Source organism: Pituophis catenifer, unplaced genomic scaffold (genome assembly GCF_029215685.1).
Source record: "Pituophis catenifer annectens isolate HBS135680 unplaced genomic scaffold, rPitCat1.0.hap2 SCAF_2, whole genome shotgun sequence".
Taxonomy (NCBI): domain Eukaryota; kingdom Metazoa; phylum Chordata; class Lepidosauria; order Squamata; family Colubridae; genus Pituophis; species Pituophis catenifer.
The window spans coordinates 1,466,308-1,474,460 of record NW_027256882.1 but is presented as its reverse complement, the minus strand read 5'-3'; positions in this window follow the sequence as shown (position 1 = coordinate 1,474,460).

The following is an 8,153-nucleotide window of genomic DNA, read 5'->3' as shown; positions in this document are numbered from 1 at the left end:
TTGTTGACTTGTTGAATGGTAAAAATGAAAGGTAGGATTCTTGTTGCATCAGTAAATAAACTATTGTAAAAAAATGTTCATGATAACATCATCTCTAACAACAACAACAAAATATGTTTATATTTATTCCTCTTTCTCTCCACAAGCTGATTCAGACTTAAGCCAAAAGTGTCCAAAATAAAAATAAAACTATAGTCACCCATCACCGTTTAATTGTTATGAGTGTTGAGAAGGCGAGATAGAGATTTAATATTCAGAATATATCATTATTTGTAATAAGGCTCATTTTTAATTTGTGAAACGACCAAGATTCAAAATAATTCAATCATTAAAATAGAATCATCAGCAAAGAAGACTAATAAATGATCCAGAAAAGCAGTTCGAAAAACAAGCCATCCTCTATTCCATACCAGGGTCAGGAATTGAATATCAATGAATGGTTATAAAAATAGGGGAATGGGTTGGGCAGAGGCAACTACAAACTTTTCAATAAGCTAGTTGTGATTAACTCAGGATTGTACGAGAGGGGAAAATAATTTGGACTTTAGAGGGCGGGGTTGTTCCATCTTTGGATTTGGGTCTCTTAAAATAAGACATAAGAGAGAAGCTATAGAAATCCAAATGATTCAAGAAATTAAACAGGTCCTGCAATATAGGAGTAACTGAAAGAAAAGAAGAAGAGTGTTAGGACTGCAAATGGAATGAAGCCACCTCCATCACACTGAATGACTTACGACGGAGCTTGAGTATAAGGAGCAGTGTAGAAAGACAGCATTATTTGGGATATTATTGTGGCAATGGAGACTATACTAATGTGGTGATCTCCTGGCCTGTAATAGCTCCGTAGTTTTCTTCCCTCATGTTCCTCCAAACTCAGCAGGCACTTCATTCTCAGCTTCCCAGAGACTGGCTGGGACATCAGCAGCAGCAGCAGAAGCAGAAGGAGAAGATCCATAATTCATGGGGCTGAATCAATCCCCTTCCAATTTCTAAGGAAGAACAATTGCATTCGAAGAATTCAAAGCACCATTTAAAAATTGATATGAGGGTGACTTTCTTGACTGAGAGAGAGATAAACAGAATTTCACCTGGAAAGGAGAGAAAGGAAAGGCGCATTCAAGAAGCACAGTCCCTGAATGTCCCAAAATTTGTGCCATCCGAAGTGTGACCTGAGTCATTTATGCTTTTCTCTTGCAAGATCCCTTTCAAGTTGCTTCAGTCTGATGTTTACATCAAAGGCGATCACTGGAGAAATATCATGAGAGATCTCACAGAGCAGGATTTTAACAATTACTGTAAGAAGCAATATCTCCTCTGGGGATCCTGAACTACTTCTGGGCCTCCATGTACAGAGGAGAAGCTGGAGAAAAGCATAGTGAAAAATCATAGATATACCCCTAGAGGGCACTGATCTGAAAAGGTTGTGGTCCTTCCTTTCTGAAAATGTCTAGATGCTGAAGAAAGATAGTTCAACACCCAGGAAATTGGGTGTTGTCCTTCAATGTACTCTCTTGTCTCCAGAGACTCCTGGGGAAGGTCACCCAGAACTATGGAGTTTGGTTCCACTTTAGTGTCAGACGTGGAAGCCATCTTTTACATTTGGGCCTCCAGGCCTGCCACATTTTCTACTGTGGAAAAATGGGAGGGGGATTGCGTAGAGTATGGGTGATATATAGTCAAAATAAGATTCTTTTTTCAGAGAGTGAAGGCCACCTTGCCCTGCAGCTGTGATGAGGTGACTGGCAGGCATCTCCAGTTTTGGATGGTGCCTGACTCGATCATGCAATGGACGTGTTAGTGCAGGGAGAAGAGACTTTAAATTTCTTTTGGGTGGGGAAAACCTGGAAGCTCTCAGATTTGGGTTTTCACAGATGTGCCAATATGACATCTCTAATAAAATGGAACTTTGAGGAAATTCAAGCTTTGGAGTCTTCCTTCGTCGGGGTTTTACTTGGAACCCTGACACTTAGGTTGATGATGCTTAATTCTAATAATTCCTGTCTTCTAATGTAAAGGAAGAAATCTGTAACCGTGAACCCTGCCTAATGTTAAGAATAGGACTTGTTTGTAATTTACTTTTCTTTTAGATCTCCCTGTATTAATCACAAATTGGAAGTGATTTTAAAAATGCTCATGCGATAGTGAAATTTCATTTGCCCTAGAAATATCAACTTTGGGTTATATTTGAGACAAAGGGTTTAGAAATTGATAATTGGCCAACTGCATCATTGGGTAAATATGGGGATAGACTTTTTTTCTTTCTACTTGTACTTCAGTATTCATGTAAGACACCGAGAACATTAATACTTTGAAGTCTCTATGTTTACTAAATAAACAGCAGGCAGTATGATGTCGCCCTTGGACAACTCCCCAGATTCCTCCTCAGAAGTCAGCTCAAGGGAGGATGAGCTCATTCCTGGCAGGTCAGGAACTGGGTTCATCAATGGCTTTGAACACTTGGCCAAAAGAGTTTTAGACTTTCCCCAGTTTCAGCTGAGGAAAGTTTTTCAAAAACGACTCTAAAATTACATCTTTGCTGCATATTACAAAAGATTACAAAAAATAAAGATTTTACAAACTGGGAAAGACGTGATGTTCTATCTTTTTAAATGGACTGAAGAGGTTCCCACCGACTGACCGGTAAAGTTGTTTCAAGCATTTGTCTGACCCTAAACAGATACATCCTGTTGTTTAATCTTTATTACACCCCAAATGTCATGTATATCCTAGAGAAGAAATATTGCTTTCCTTACTGTCCTCTTTACTGCTCTTGAGGCGCCTTTGAGCCCCTTATCTCCTCTTTTATTATGTCTTGAACTCCGGAGCTGAGAACCTGAACCTGTGGGAAAAGGGCTGTTATATCTTTCCTAGAGATAGATTAAAGGGTCACCTCTACGTGTGAAATGTCTCACTCTTTGTAATAACTTTGCCTTTATACTGTATAAATATCTGGCTGAAAGCAGCCATCATTGTTCAGACCCTTTGCTTGTCTTCGGACTGTTTGAACCGTGCACAATAAACTCTTTCCTGCATTGAAGAGCTTGGCCTACTTTCTGTCTTTTCGCCTACAACAATCTTACGTTAGTCTTACATTCTTTGTATGTTTATTTCTTTTGATTTTAAATAACCTTAATTGTCCCAACAACCATACAAATTCAATAATAACTGCAATAAATAATTAAGTGTTATGAGCCTAAGAAACTACTTCATGATCAGATACCGACTTTTATCATTAAATGTTCCTTAGTATTTAGATCTGGTCTCAGGATGATAATGTAGCACTTGGGGAAGAAGATGCAGCCCAGCAGGCCAGCCCCAGAAGCCAAGATGGAGAAAACCTGCACGGCCACCATGTATTTCCCTTTGGTGCTCAAGTAGGTGGGCAGGAAGGAGATCCAGACGCTGCAGAAGACCAGCATGCTGAAGGTGATCAGTTTGGCTTCGTTGAAGGCCCCAGGCAGGTTCCTGGCCAGGAAAGCCACTGTGAAGCAAATGGCAGCAAGGAAACCCATGTAGCAGAGAACCACATAAAACATGGTCACAGAGCCTTCATTGCACTGAAGGATGATCACTCCTGATTGGGAGTGCAGGTCAAAATCAGGAAACGGAGGAGAAACTCCCAGCCAGATTGCACAAATTACAATTTTTCCAGCAGAACCAGAAAGGATGATGGAGTTGGCCAAGCTCTTCCCCAACCATCTCCTCACCCTGTTCCCTGGTTTCGTGGCCAGGAAGGCCAGCACTACCATGATTGTTTTGGCTAACACACAAGACACAGCTACTGAGAAGATGATGCTGAACATTGTTTGTCGGAGAAGGCAGGTGGCTTTCCTTGGTCGGCCAATGAAGAAAAAGGAGGACAAGAAGCAAAGCAAGAGGGAAACCAGGAGGATGTAGGACAGGTCCCGGTTGTTAGCTTTGACAATGGGAGTTTCTAGGTATTTAAGGAATATGACTAAAACAAGGCCTGTTGTTAGAAACAAGAGTACAGCAAAGGAGACCAGGATGATGCCCAGAAGTTCTTCATAGGACAGGAAGGTTATTCTTTTGGGGATACATTGGATTCTGTCCTCAGTGGGATATTTATCATCTGGGCACTTGGTGCATTTTTCAGTATCTGAGAAAACAGTAATATTATTTTTATAGTCTCTCCTTTCACATTCCAAGAAAGACCTTCTTTCAATGACAGCTGATATTGAGAGACAGGAAAGCCAGAATTCCTCTGGTGTCACCCACCTTCCTGTGTGGAGATGGTCCCCTCTGGACAAGGAATACAATCATAGCAGCAAATTGGTTCTTCTTTCCAAGCCCGTTTTACAAATCCAGGGTGACACTTGTCCACACATTTGGACTGAGGCAGAGACTAAGCACAAAAACAAAATTCATTCCAAAATATCTGCCAAATCCGCCTTCTACCGCATAGCTCCCAATTACCGATAAGAACCCACAGAGTTGGTTTCCTCCAGGTCCCGTAAGCTAAACAATGCCAGCTGGCGGGCCCATGGGAGAGGGCCTTCTCTGTGGCTGCCCCAGCTCTCTGGAACCAGTTACCCACTGAGATCCGTACCATCCCCACCCTATTGGCCTTCCGAAAAGCGGTGAAGACCTGGCTTTTACGGCAGGCCTAGGCCATTGATCTCGCTGTTGCGATCTGGTGAGATCCTGCCATGAATGGTGTGAATGGGTTTTAATTGTTTTTAATGTTTTAATTTTTAATGTTTTTATATATGGTTTTTAAATGCATTGTAAGCCACCTTGAGACTTTGGAGAAAGGCAGCATACAAGTTGAACAAATAAATAAATAATAAATAAATAAATAATTTTTTATTTCTTAGATTGACTGATTAAAATGAAACTGTGCATAAGAAAGACACTTCTGAGCAATAGATCAGGAAAACATAAAATATTGTAAAGCCACTCCCCTTTGAAAATAATCCAAATCCTTGTTCCAGTTAAGATATAAAGAAAAATTCCCTCACAAACTAGGGCTGCCAAATTCAAATGAGGTATTATTAAGTTATATCTGTACATATATATTTTCAATTCGTACAGCTGCCATCCTGATGAAATAAGATTAAAGATTACTGTCTAGTTTCTAGAATTATAGTGAGGATGAGTAGAGATGAAATCATGAAAACATGTCACTCAAAAAGGTTAAGTCAGGAATCTTTTGCTGCAGAACATGGGACATGAGTATGAACCCTGTGTGGGAAAGGGATTTTTCTAAGGCCAAGTGAGGTATTCAAGACAAGGCCCTTTCCATTGAAGAATTACAGTTTTGTTGTTAATTGCTAGTTGTGTCCAACTCTTGGATAATTCTTTGTTTTAATGTAAGACAATCAAGATAAAAAATTGCATTCAAAGGGTTTTGAGATGGCTTACAAGCAAAGACCAAATATAAGTAGCATTATATTACAAACTGACCCTCATTATTACAAGTCTCAAGAAGGACTTGGGAGGTGGGCAGTCAAGGCAAATTTAAGTCTTTCATTTTTCTAAATTAAGGCATTATCTCAAATTATACAAATCATTGTGGTTCTATTTTGATTAAACATCTTGGATCACCTTCCAAGCAGCAGGAGGCCTATCCCAGTGGGGTGAAACAAAAGCATGAATAACTGTGGTCAGATATGGGCTGTTAAAAATAATATCTGAGCCTGCTCTTTCAGGGGACACTAACACCAACCATATAGACCAAGAAAAGTTACCAATATTTTCAACCACCTTGTTCAGCAACTTTAGACGTGAAAGAGCATCTTGGTCGATAATAAGCCTCTGTCTTTCAAAACTCCCCAGTTGCTCTTTGATGGGATCCTCATTGGGGAAAATCAACCAATTTATGATATTCAGATCTGCTGCTAATTTTCCACTTTTGTCCAAGTACAGTTTCTCCCAGGAAAAATTGCAAAACTCATTCTTCTCCAGAAAGGGATGGAACTAGAATTGAAACATCCAGGAATTTTGAAAACAATTTGAGACACCCTAAAAGGAGGACCCATTTTTTTTAATTTGATTTATATGCCGCCCTTCTCCGGAGACTCAGGGCGGCTTACAGTGTGTTAAGCAATAGCCTTCATACTTTAGTATATTTATACAAAGTCACCTTATTGCCCCCACAAACTGGGTCCTCAATTTACCTACCTTAGAAAGGATGGAAGGCTGAGTCAACCTTGAGCCTAGCAAGATTCGAACTTACTTTAATTGCAGACAGCTGGTGTTAAATTACAGTGCCTTCTCTTCAGAGCTATTCAGGCTCCTATTTGCCTGAATAGCAATAGCACTTGGACTTATATAGCACTTCACAGTGCTTTTACAGCCCTCTCTAAGTGGGTTATAGAATCAGTATATTGCCCCTAACAATCTAGGCACCCATTTTACCAACATTGATAGAAAGGAAGGCTGAGTCAACCTTGAGCTGGTCAGGATCAAACTCCTGGTAGTGAGCAGTGAGTTAGGGTTAGGGTTAGGGTTAGGGTCAGTGCAAAGACTGAGTATCCATCAGTCTGAAAGGCTTTAACTGGATTCTTGCAGTGAGGAGGGGTTAGGCGAAATGCTCCCAGGTTTAGCTACAATTTATGAATGTAAAATTCTGTCATTCTAGTTACAAACCCATACAAATCTGGTTTCCCATTTTGCCAACCGTGGAAGGATGGAAGGCGGAGTGAACCTTGAGCTGGTCAGGATCGAACTCCTGGCAGTGAGCAGTGAGTTAGGGATAGGGTTAGGGTTAGCATTAGCATTAGCATTAATGCCACGGCTAAATGCAAAGACCGAGTAGCCATCAGTCTGAAAAGTTTTAATTAGATTCCTGCAGTGAGCAGGGATTAGGCTAAATGCTTGCAGGCTTGCCTGAAATTTATGATATATAATTACAAACCCATAATTACAAACCCATATCTACAGGAATTTTATAATAGCAGTTTTTAATATCAAAATATAATTGTCACAGTGCCTGTTCTTTGAAACATAATCTTTTAATCTAACCTTAAGATGGTCACGATCGAACTCCTGGCAATGAGGAATGAGTTAGCCAGTAATATTTGCCTTGTAACCTCTGCACCACCATGGCTAAATGCAAAGACTGAGCAACCATATGTCTGAAATGCTTTAATTGGATTCCTGCAGTGAGCAGGGATTAAGCTAAATGCTCCCAGGTTTAGCTGAAATTCATGAATATAAAATTCTATCATGCTAATTAAAACCCATAAGTACAGAAATTTATTTACAATGTATACATTTTAAATATTTTTATAATAGCAGTGTTTAATATCAAAATATAATTGTCACAGTGCCTGCTCTTTGGAACATAATCTTGTGAACTAAATCTGGCCTCAGCTTGGCCAAACCTGTTGGGTTTTTGTAGAACAATGGTTCCCCTACTTCAGCATTGGATTTTTTTCTAAATAGGAAATAGGATTAATGGATCCTTGTCAGGACCCCATACCTGCCATGGCTCTAGCCTTGGAGTCCCCAATCTCTCTTTCTTCTCCATTTTTCTCCTCCTAGAGATTGAGGAATATGCAACATTCAAGACATGGGCCAGAGTCTTAGCAACAGTATAAAAACGGTGCTCATTTTGTATCAGAATTCTATTCTTTTTCTCTTGCATGTCCAGTGGTGCTATCTGGGTGCATCGTCTCCGGCCCTTGACAGAAAGGACATGCTTTGAAAAAAAACAGTGAAAAGACTGGTCTTCAAATTTGGAATCCTGAAAAAGATTGGGTTGAAAGGCATCATCATTTGGCCATTTTTTTTCCTGCAAAGCAAAGGCCCAAATGCTATGGATATATTTGAAAAGTGTATTGCTTCTCATTGTCATTTTCCCCACAATTGTTGTGATCCAGACTTTCCCTTCAATGGGTCCTGGCAAACCTTCAATTGCTAAATGGATGTGGCAAATTCTATCCACAATAGAAGCAAATTCTATGAAGTGAACAAAGACATTGACTTTTCTCCACTTAGAGATGGCATTTCTGAGAGGTTCTGTAGGTCTAGTCATTGAGATAACTACACAAATTCCATTTCTGACAAGCATAGGAGTGAAAGTTATCATGAAATTCTCTCCCTCCTCTGAGTCTGGTGCAAAGAGACCAATCAAAATCCATCTGAAATGGAGGAGGAGTTGGACAATTCCTGGATACTGGATCCCATTT